Consider the following 12,050-nt stretch of genomic DNA (forward strand, 5'->3'; position numbering starts at 1 on the left):
TGTGATCTCGCAATGGAAAGAGACCATTCGGCTCATTCTGCCTGTGAATCTTCGAAGACTGTCCCCACTTCTTGGACCGTTTTGAATGGGGAATTCTTTCCTGCAGCACTGAGATTCTGTCAGCAGGTGTCAGGGCTGCGCTTTGTAAGAATGAGAGGTTTGAGTTCACACACACGGCGGGATTTTCCAGCCCCAAAACCAGAAAATCACACCCAAGGTCAACGGACCTTTGAATGACCTTTGTCCACCCCCTCACCCCCACCCGCCAACGCCTCTACTTTCTCAGGAGGCAAAGGAAATTTGGCATGACCGCAGCAACTCGCAGTAATTTTTACGGATGCACCACAGAAAGCACCCTTTCCTGTATATCACAGCTTGGTGTGGTTCCTGCTCTGACCAAAATTGCAAGTAACGACAAAGGGTTGTGAACGTAGCCCAGTCCATCTTGCAAATTACCCACCTATCCATTGACTCTTCCCCCTGCCTCAGAAAAGCAGCCAGCATAATTAAAGACCCCAAGCGGACGAGCACACTTGCTTCCAGAGCAGGAGATTCAGGTTCGAATCCTGGTCAGGCTGCTTTTCAACAGTAACATTCGGACTGCATGAAAGAAACTCTGTGAGCCCTCTCAGGTGGACCCACCCCACCCCGTCCTTCTGCTGCTCATTCCTCCCTTAAAAGAGGCAACATCTGTGAGTAAAACACTTTCTTTGGCATCGCTTTTCGGCCTTTTGGCTAAGATCAAGTGCCGTCTTTGTTCTTATCAGTTTAACATCTGATACGTCCCGTATCTGGGAACCATATATTAAATTGATTTTTGGAGCAGGGAGATGGAATAGGGGCTTGCTCCGTTCACTCCACGTATCGGCCGGTAACTTCAAAAACAGCTCTTCCACCTTTATCTGTCGGGAAAAAAGATACAAGAATCTGAGATCACAACCAACCGACTCAAGAACAGCTTCTTCCCTGATGCCATCAAACATTTGAATGGACTTATCTTGCATTAAGTTGAGCTTTCTCCACACCCTAGCTCTGATGAAACACGACATTCTGCACTCTCTCCGCTCCTTTTCTGTGAACGGTATGCGTTTTGTGTATAGTGCGCAAGAAAGAATATTTTTATACTGGATGCTAATACGTGTGACAATAATGAACCAAATCAAATCAAAAACTCACTGCCGATATGCCGCACAGAGGGACAAGAGATGCAGCCAATCACCTCCAAATTTCCGCAAACCCCTCTCCCTTCAGATGAGTGACAGGCGCTCCGGTCACTCCACCTCCCCAATTGGCAGAGGTCCCGATCCCGTGACACTGAATGACAGCGGGTACGACCAATCGGCTTCTTGGATTACCCGAACCCCGCCTCTCCCAGTCTGAGTGACAGCAGCGCTGATCAGCGGAACCAGCAGAGATCAAGCCCTTGCGATTGTGCAGTAGCTGCAAAATAGACAGCCAGTGTACTCACACAGGGAGAAATCTCATACCTGAAGACTCAATGCAAACTTGACCTTCCATTGGATTGCGATGTCCCACTCAGAGGAACAGAATGGTCTAATCAGCGATCTTAATTGACACTGGAAATTCCCATCAGAAATTAGGTAAGCAGTTTGTTCCCTCTGTTTCTTGCCCAATATTTACACTGAAACAACATCATCAAACTTCATCATTATGCTATTTCTGGGAGCTTGCTATTTGGAAATTAGTTTTACATTTCCTGCATTACAGCAAACATATTCACTGGTTCTGAAGGAATTTGCATCACACTGTGGGAATGAAGGCAGTTTTTAATGATTTCTCTGTGACCAGCAGGTGACTTGTCTTTCTCACTGCTGCTCGACTCTCCTTGCTCTCTCTCCTCCCCACTGAATATTCATGCATCCCACGGCCCCGAGTCACCAGAGTTGGGAGGAGACTTCTTGTCTCCTGTTCCCTCCTCAGGAGCCACGGAACGTCTTCCCACACTTCAAACCAGTGGGAAACTGGACGATGATATTGTTCTTAAGATCAGCTCGGAGACTGGATTGGGTCCCTGATTAAATTCACAGAGTGAGCGGTGGGTTCACTGGTTCACTGCCTCACTGGAGTCACTCAAAAACTCAACCTCACTCAATCCAAACTGCCTTGTCACCCTCCCTATTCTAGATTTAAAGCTACACCTACTTCGATCTAGACTCTGGATGTTTGCAATCTCCCTTTCATTCTGAACCATGAATATGTCAGTAAGATCGCCACACTCCCTCCTTTATCCAGCACAGACTCGCAGTTTCTACAGCCCCCTCCTCTTGATTAATGAGTCGAATTCCACCAAACAGAATATCTGCCGTTTAACATTTGCTCTCTAATATCTTTACGTCTTCCTGATAAACGATGATAAAAACTACTTCCTAGAATGACAGACGAGACGAGACAGATCCCTTCACTGCGTTGACACACAGTGCTGATGGCTTGAGACACTTACCCAGAGGAACCAAGGAAGAGAAATATGAAAGACAATCCTCGGACATCCCTCCTATATCTCCCACCATGAGACTTGTCGTTATGCCCCCTAATAACAGCTCCATCCACCTGAGGAAATAGTCTCTGAACGTCCACTCTATCTATTCCCCTCATCATCTTCTCAAACTTTAGTAAGTCGCCTCTCATCCTCCTCCATTCTAAAGAGAAAAGTCCTAGCTCCCTCAACCTTTCCTCATAAGTTTTACCCTCCAAAACAGGCAGCATCCCGGTATATCTCCTCTGCACTCTCTCCAATGCTTCCACATCCTTCTTATAGAGAGGTGACCAGAACTGCACATAACAATCCAAATGTGGTCTCACCAAGGTCCTGTATAGTTGCAGCATAACCCCACTGCTCTTAAACTCAACCCACCCCCCACCATTAGTAAACACTAACACACTATAGACCTTCTTTATGACTCTATCCACTTGAGTGGCACCCTTCAGGGATCTGTGGATATGAACCCCAAGATCTCTTTGTTCATTCACATTCCTCAGAACCATGTCGTTGACCTGATAAACCACATTCAAATTTGATCGACCAAAACGAATCACCTTGCACTTATCAGGGTTAAACGTCATCTGCCTTTTTTTTCGGCCCAGCTCTGCATCCTATCAATGGCTCTTTGCAGCCGACAACAGCCTTCCACCTCACCCACTACTCCACCAATCTTGGTGTCATCAGCAAACTTACTGACCCAACCTTTAGCCCCCTCCTCCAAGTCATTGATAAAAATCACAAATAGCAGAGGATTCAGCACTGATCCATGTGGCATGCCGCTGGTAACTGGCCTCCGGTCTGAAACTTTCCCATCCACCACCACCTTCTGTCTTCCATGACTTAGACAGTTACTTATCCTAACAGCCAAATTTCCCTCTATCCCACACCTCCTTACTTTCTTCATGAGCCAACCATGCGGAGCCTTATCAAACACCTTACTAAAATCCATGTATACAGCATCAGCTGCTCTACCTTCATCTACACACTTAGGTACCTCCTCAAAGAACTCAATCAAATTTTTGAGGCAAGACTTACCCCTCACGAATCCGTGGTGACTATACCGGATTAAGCTGCATCTTTCCAAATGGTCATAAATCCTATCCCTCGGGACCTTTTCGATGAACTTACCAACCACCAAAGTAAGACTAACCGGCCTATAATTATCAGGGTCATTCCTATTACCTTTCTTGAACAGAGGAACAATATTCGCCACTCTCCAGTCCTCTGGCACTATCCCCATGGATATTGAGGACCCAGAGATCAAAGCCAAAGGCTCTGCAATCTCATCCCTTGCCTCTCCAAGCATCCTAGGATATATCCCATCTGGCCCAGGGGATTTAGTGACCCTCACGTCTTTCAGAATTGCTAATACATCTTCCCTCAGAACATCTACCTCCTCCAGACTATCAGCCTGTCTCATACTCTCATCCTCAGAAACATGGTCCCTCTCCTTGGTGAACATTGAAGAAAAGTATTCATTCATCGCCTCTGTTATCTCTTCTGACTCCATGACCGGCCCTAACCTCATCCTGGTCATTCTTTTATTTCTCACATAAGAGTAAAAAGCCTTGGGGTTTTCCTTGATCCGCTCCACCAAGGATTTCTCATGCCTCCTCCTGGATCTCCTAAGCCCTTTTTTTAAGCTCATTCCTTGCTACCTTGTAACCCTCAAGCGACCCAACTGAACCTTGTTTTCTCATCTTTACATACGCTTCCTTTTTCATCTTGAGAGGACATTCAACCTCTTTTGTGAACCATGGTTCCCTCATTCGGCCATTTCCTCCCTGCCTGACAGGGACATAACGACCAAGGACACGCAGTATTTGTTCCTCGAACAAGCTCCACTTTTCATTTGTGCCTTTCCCTGACAGCTTCTGTTCCCATCTTATGCTCCCTAATTCTTGCCTAATCGCATCATAATTACCCTTCCTTCAATTATAAACGTTGTTCTGCCGTATGGCACTATCCCTCTCCATTGCAGTCATGAAAGACACCGAATTGTGGTCACTATCTCCAAAGCCCTCTCCCACAAACAAATCTAACACTTGGCCCGGTTCGTTACCCAGTACCAAGTCCAATGTGGCCCCACCTCTTGTCGGCCTATCCACATATTGTGTCAGGAAACTCTCCTGCACACACTGTCCAAAAACTGTCCCATCCGAACTGTTCGACCCATAAAGGTTCCGATCAATATTTGGAAAGTTAAAGTCACCCACGACAACTACCCTGTGACCTCCACACCTATCCATAATCTGTTTTGAAATTTCTTCCTCCACGTCTCTATTGATATTTGGGGGCCTATAGAAAACTCCTGAAGACTTGACCACTCATTTCCTATTTCCAACTTCAGCCCATATTACCTCAGCAGGCAGATTCCCCTCGAACTGCCTTTCAGCAGCCGCTAAACTATACTCGATTAACAATGCTATTCCTCCACCTCTTTTACCACCTTCCCTACTCTTACTGAAACATCCATACCCGGAACTTCCAACAACCATTCCTGTCCCTGTTCTTACCATGTCTCCGTAAAAGCCACAAAATCGTAGTCCCAAGTCCCAATCCCCGCTCCGAGTTCACCTATCTTATTCCGGGTGCTCCTTGCAATGAAGTAGACACACTTCAACCCACCTTCCTGTCTGCCTGTACACTCGTGCGACCTTGATACCCTCCTCAGTACCTCACTACACTCAACACTGGCTTCTGGACTACAGCTCGTTTTCCCATCCCCCTGACAAATTAGTTTAAATCCCCTCCGAAGAGCCGTGGCAAATTCCCTCCCAGGATATTGGTGCCCCACTGGTTCAGGTGCAAACCGTCCTGCTTGTGCAGGTCTCACCTTCCCCAGAATGTGCTCCAATTATCCATGTAACTGAAACCCTCCCTCCTACACCATCCCAGTAGCCACGTGTTTATCTGCACTCTCTCCCTGTTCCTCAAATTGGTAGCACGTGGCACTGGCAACAAACCAGAGATAACAACATGGTTTGTCCTGACTCACAGCTTCCACCCGAGCTCCCTAAATTCCTGTTTTAAATCCCCGTCCCTTCTCTTACCAAGTCGTTGGTACTGATATGTACCATGAGTTGTGAACTGTTCCCTCTCCCCCTTAAGGATCCTGAAAACACGGTCTGAGAAGTCACGGACTCTGGCACCCGGGAGGCAACATACCATCCATGAGTCTCTTTCGTTGCCACAGAACCTCCTATCTGTCCCTCTAACTTTCGAGTCCCCAATAACTATTGCTCTCCTGTTCCCCTCCCCCCACCACCCCCCTTCCCTTCTGAGCCACAGGGACGGACTCAGTGCTGAAGATCCGGTCACCGCGGCTTACCACTGGTAGATCGTCCCCCTCAACAGTATCCAAAGCAGTAGACGTGTTGCCGAGGGGAAAGACCACAGGGCATCCCTGTACTGACTGCTTTCTCCCAGCCCCTCTCACTGTCACCCATCTACATTCATTCTTCGGAGTAACTCCATCTCTCCTATCCTCGTGCTAATCCAGCACGGAAAACCACAGGCTGTGAAGTTTGGCGATGGATCAGATTCATTAACAGGCAGGTAGAGGTAGAGAGATCAATGTGGATTGGAAATCAATGTCTTGTTTTATTGCAGAGATATTGTCTGTGATTCTGGTGTAAAATGTTTCATATATCTGACAGTGTTGAACATTGGGTTTTATTGTTACTGCCTGGGTGTTAAACAGCTCCTGCGGGGAGAACAGGAAAGAGAATCTGTCCTGGGGGACATGGACACCCCTTACACAGCCCAGCGGAATTTACTAACATTCATTTCAACACAGAGAAAATCTGGGAAGTTATTGAAATTGGAATTTCTGTCATTCTGAGCGGATTAAATTCTCCTCAGCTTTGGAAAATGCCTTCACCCTCGGCAGCACGACGGAGAGTTCTGCCATCATCATTAAAATCTGAGCGAGGAGTTTCGGCAGTCAAATCATGAAGTAATTTTTCACATCAAAGTGTCGGAGAAATGTGGAATTCTCCCTCATCTAGGGATAGATATTGGGAATATTGTGATCTTCCAGGGTATCAAGTTGAGGTGCTCAGTGGAATATACTGACTTTAATTTCAACTCAAGGAAAAGATGGAAATTTCTGTCATTTGTGGCAACTCGGGGCTCCTGTCCTTGTCAGTAATTAATTCATTGCGGGTGCAGTAAGTTTCTGGGATGAGTTGAGATTCTGTGTGAATTCAATTTTTCACTGTTACTGTAGTGCACCGCTGCCACCTGCTGACAAAACACATTCACCTGACGAAGGGTCTAACCCGAAAGCTTGCGAGTATATTATCAAATAAACAGGTTGGACTAAAACCTGGTGTTGTCAGACTTTTTACTGTGTTTACGCCAGTCCAACGCCGGCATACCCACATCATGAAAACTCATTCCACCAGGTAAACTCAAAACAACAGCCAGGATTTATCACTCCCTCCTTTGGCTCCGGGTACTGGGCATGTTCATATCATCAGCAATGTTTCCAAAGGATGGAAGGTGCCCATTGGGCAGGGGCCGGATTAACTTGGAGACAGAGGAGACAGTTTCAAGTGATGCTGGAAATCCTCTGACAACATCGGTCACCAAATGCAATTATGTATTAAAGATCGTCCACCAGTCAGGAATGTGATGGAATACGCTCCACTTTCTTGGTTGAATGCAGCTCCAAAAACACCCCATATACCATCCAGGACAAAACAGACACTAGACTGGCACCTCATCCACAAACAGTCACTCTATCCACCATCAGTGCGCAGTCGCAGCAGTGTGTACCGTCTACAAGAAGCGCGGCAGAAATTCACCAAGGCTCCTTCAGCAACACCTTCCCATCCCATGACGACTATCATCTTGAAGGACAAGTGCAGCAAACACATGGGAAAACTACCTGCTGGAGGTTCCTCTCCAAATCACGCAACATCCTGACTTGGAAATGCTTCGCAGTTCCTTCACTTTCACTTGATGGAAATCATATCCTGGAACCCCCTCCCGAACAACACAGGGGTGTACCTAGCCTTTAGGGACTTCAGCCGTTCAAGAAGGCAGCTCACCACTTTCTCAAGGGGCATGAGGGATTAGAAATAAATACTGGTCTAAACAGAGGCATCCACATCCTATTAATCAATTAAAAATATAGCTCGGACTCAGGAAATGGAAATACGTTCCTAATTTGATTCATAGACAGAATTGAGATAATATTGTGCTCCTGAGTCAGCACAACTACCTTACAACCTCTTTCCCCCCAGCTAACTTTTCTAAGTACGTTACACTCTGAACTTTTTAATGCCTGCCATGTTTTTCTGTAGCCATGACTCTGGTCTCCATTCTATCCAATTCCCATATGATTGTCTCCAGTTCTCGTTTTAACACAGATTCTGATGCAGTAACTGAATTCAAAGATGGATTCCACATACCCCATAAATCCTCCAAATTGTCCTGTCACCGAGATATCAAAGACCAGATGCTGTGCTTCAAAGAAAGATAATTTATGCTTCCAAAATGTCAAACTATTTCCCAGTACACAGACTTTTTCAGCAAACAAATCCTATCCACCCGAATAAACATGGTCCAGTCCTGGATGTAATTAACAGCAGCGATAATCGCACAATGCAAAACACAATCACTTGTAAATTCGGTGACACCTCTGCAGTTTGGATGAATAAGTGAATTTCATCTCAAACACAGACAGGTGAACGGCTTCTCTCCGGTGTGAACTCTCTGATGTATCAACAGGTTGGAAAAACGAGTGAATCTCTTCCCACACACGGAGCAGTTGAATGGTCCCTCCCCAGTGTGAGTGCATTGGTGTCTGAAGTTGGCCACAAGGAACCAGTAAGGTAACAATCTCCAGAATAGCCCCCGTGTATTTCTGAGTACGGAAAGGGCACAGGGTAGATGGATGGTCGGCTGTAAAGACAGTGTAGCAAGTAGCCTTTCGAATCCTGGGAAATTTGAAACTTGTTCAGACCGCAAAGTTACAGACGACGAAGGTAAATATTGTGGGGCGATTCGGAAGTAACATTGAAGAGGGGCAAAATAAGGAATATAAAGAGTTTCGAGAGACTGATGGTGTTAACATAGAAATAATGGCAATTAAAAGGGTTAAGTAAGGGAAAATGCAATAGCTTCTAAAATTGGGTTTTCAGTAAATGTCTGTGAACATGTGGAATGTGAGATATCCTCCCCACTGATTGTACCCGATCCCAAAATCATCCCTTTTACTATTCAACCAGCATGCTCACCAGATTTTACTAATACATCTCCAAAACTTAAATAAGGAATATCTGCGAACATCAACGCATAACTTTATATTGGCTATGTCTTTCCAATTTTAAACAATTTCATTACTTTTACTTTAGTACTTGTTGCAAGGCAAAAATTGTATCGAACATTTGGATTTTCAATCATCTTCCAACCCTGACACCCTTTCCATGGTGTCATCACATTCACTGCGTATGTGCGGGTAGACTTTCAATCAGGGCGGGAGTCACACTGAACAATTCAATGAGCCATCATGATTTAAATTTAGACCCTTTATTCTGGAACTCAACAACTCATTGGAGATTGGAAGAATGAAAGGGAATCTCGTTGGAATATATCGGATTCCAATGGGGCTTGACAGGGTAAATGCTGAGACGGTGTTTTCTCTCGAGGGAGAGTCCAGGACCAGAGGGAATTGTCTCAGAATAAAGCGGTGCTAATTTAAGACTAAGGTGAGGAGGATTTTTTCCTCTGAGTGTTGTGAGTCTTTGATACTCCTTGCCACAGAAAGCTGTGGGGCCAGAGTCGTTGCTTATATTTAAGGCTAAGATAGATTCTTGATCAGTAAAGTAATCATGGGTGATGGGGAAAGGGCGGGAAAGTGGGCACTGAGGAATGTCGGGCCAACTATGATCCTATTGAGTGGCGGAGCAAGCTCAAGGAACTGAACAGCCGACTCCTGTTTCTATTTGTTGTGGTCGAATTAGTTCCTGCAGCACCGAGGTTCCGTCAGCAGGTGGCAGCGGTGCGCTTTGTAACAATGAACATAAGAACATAAGAAATAGGAGCAGGAGTAGGCCATCTCGCCCTTCGAGCCTGCCCCGCCATTCAATAAGATCATGGCTGATCTGTCGTGGCTCAGTTCCACTTTCCCGCCCTCTCCCCATAACCCTTAATCCCTTCTCTTATCAAAAACCCATCAACCCGCTTCTTAAAAATATTTAGCGAGGCAGCCTCCACCACTTCAACGGGCAGAGAATTCCAGAGATTCACCACCCTTTGACTGAAGAAGTTCCTCCTCAACTCCGTTCTAAACCGCCTCCCCTTTATCTTGAGGCTGTGCCCCCTAGTCCTACTGTCTTTTTTGAGCGGGAAGAGTCTCTCCACCTCTATCCTATCCATCCCATTCATCATCTTATACGTCTCAATGAGATCTCCCCTCATTCTTCTAAACTCTAACGAGTACAAGCCTAGTTTATTCAGCCTCTCCTCATAGCTCAACCCCCTCAACTCCGGTATCAGCCTAGTAAACCTCCTCTGCACTCCCTCCAGGGCCAAAATATCCTTGCTTGAGTTCACACAGTGACTCAACCCATCCCAGAAACTTACTGCACCTGCATTACATAGCGACATCACTCTGGGAGGAATGTTGGAAGATAAAGCAGTTACTTCACACAGAGCAAGTTCTCGCAGATAAAAACAAATAAAATGAATTGCTAGTTAACCTCTTTATATCGGTGCTGTTTGAGAGAGGAATCTTGGTCAGGACACAGCTTTAACTCTCCTGCTTCTCTTTACTGTCGCATTTAAACATAATTCAAAGCAGACAAGACCTTGGTCAACATCTCACCGAAAGAGCAGCACATGTGTTGATTAGCACACGGAATTAACAGTCGGGGAATAGAGTTGGATATCCAGCCTCTCGAGTCCTTGCGACTATTTAAATCAAGTTTGCATTGCCTGAACAGAATCATGATGTTGTAGGTGGTGGAAAGGTTGGCGACATTGGAGAGACTAAACACAAATTGGGTGATATCTTTGCAGAACACCTTCGTCCTGTCCGTAAGCCTGACCCGGAGTTTCCAGTGCCTGTTATCTTAATTGTCCGCCCCATTCCCTCTCTCACCTTTCTGCCCTCGGCATCCTGCTCTGTTCCAATAAAGCCCAACCTAAGCTGGAGAAATAGCTTCTGATATTTCCATTGGACATGTTACACCTTCTGAATTCAGCTTTGTGTTAATCAATTTCAGATTAAAATCTCAGTTTCCGTTTTGTTTTGCATTTTTATTGGCTTTGTTTTCAGACGGCAGCTGTTGGTGATGATTCAGCTCTGCTCATTTATACCTCCGGAAGAAGTCTCACAACACCAGGTTAAAGTCCAACATGTTTTTTTGGTAGCAAACACCACTAGCTTTTGGAGCGCTGCTCCTTGGTCAGGTGAGTGGGAGTTCTGTTCACAAACAGGGCATATAAAGACACAAAGTCAGTTTACAGAATAATGATTGGAATGCGAGTCTTTACAGGTAATCAAGTCTTAAAGGTACAGACAATGTGAGTGGAGAGAACATTAGCACAGGTTAAAGAGATGTGTATTGTGTCCAGCCAGGACAGTTAGTGAGATTTTGCAAATCCAGGCAAGTCGTGGGGGTTGAACATGAACCCAAGATCCCGGTTGAGGCCGTCCTCATGTGTGCTGAACTTAGCTATCAGCCTCTGCTCAGAGGCTCTGCGTTGTCATGTGTCGTGAAGGCCGCCTTGGAGAACACTTACCCAAAGATCAGAGGCCGAATGCCCGTGACGGCTGAAGTTTCCCCAACAGGAAGGGAACTGTCTTGCCTGGTGATTGCTGAGCGGTGTTCATTCATCCGTTGTCGTAACACCTGCCATGTCTCGTAATTTGGTACCATGTAATTCTGTAAATTGGCTTTGTGTCTTTATATGATCTCCCACTCACCTGACGAAGGTGCAGCGCTCTGAAAGCTAGTGGCGTTTGCTACCAAATAAACCTGTTGGACTTTAACCTGGTGTTTTGAGACTTCTTACTGTATTTACCCGAGTCCAACGCCAGAATCTCTACATCATTTATACTTCCTCCAGACACTAATTGCACTTGCCCCATTTCCAACCCCTTTTATTTCTCACCTTCATCCCTTTTGTCATTTAATCACTACTGTTTTCCACCCTATCACAGACCTTCCTTTTTGTCCTATTCTCTATTTCCCTTCCTCTGGACTTGATTTAAACCTGTTACGTCACGGGGCCAGATATCAAACCTCGTCAGGGAGCGGCTGCAGTTTGTCTCTGTGTCTCACACTGGTCCTGTCCTCAGACAGGATGAGCCGGGGATGCGCTGAGTTCGGATTCAGAGTTGGAGGGGCCGAAGTTCAAGAACAAAACCAATAATCCAGAATCAGATTCCAACACATGGACGCTGACAGCAGCCCTCTTTACCTCACCAGTAACTCTCTCGACCTCTCCAGTGGCTCTGAATTGTCACAACATATATCTAACATCTGGTGCTAGTTCAGCAGAAATTTCTACAATTGAAAAATGAGAGGGCCAA

At 45.8% G+C, this 12,050-nt stretch overlaps 1 pseudogene; it reads left to right on the forward strand.

Annotated features, from left to right (window-relative positions):
* The first annotated feature begins 715 nt into the window (after positions 1-715).
* Positions 716-882, forward strand: LOC145335776 (U2 spliceosomal RNA; annotated as a pseudogene).
* The last annotated feature ends 11,168 nt before the right edge of the window (positions 883-12,050 follow it).

Source organism: Carcharhinus amblyrhynchos, unplaced genomic scaffold (assembly GCF_965287045.1).
Source record: "Carcharhinus amblyrhynchos unplaced genomic scaffold, sCarAmb.v2.hapA scaffold_40, whole genome shotgun sequence".
In the NCBI taxonomy this organism is placed as follows: Eukaryota; Metazoa; Chordata; class Chondrichthyes; order Carcharhiniformes; family Carcharhinidae; genus Carcharhinus; species Carcharhinus amblyrhynchos.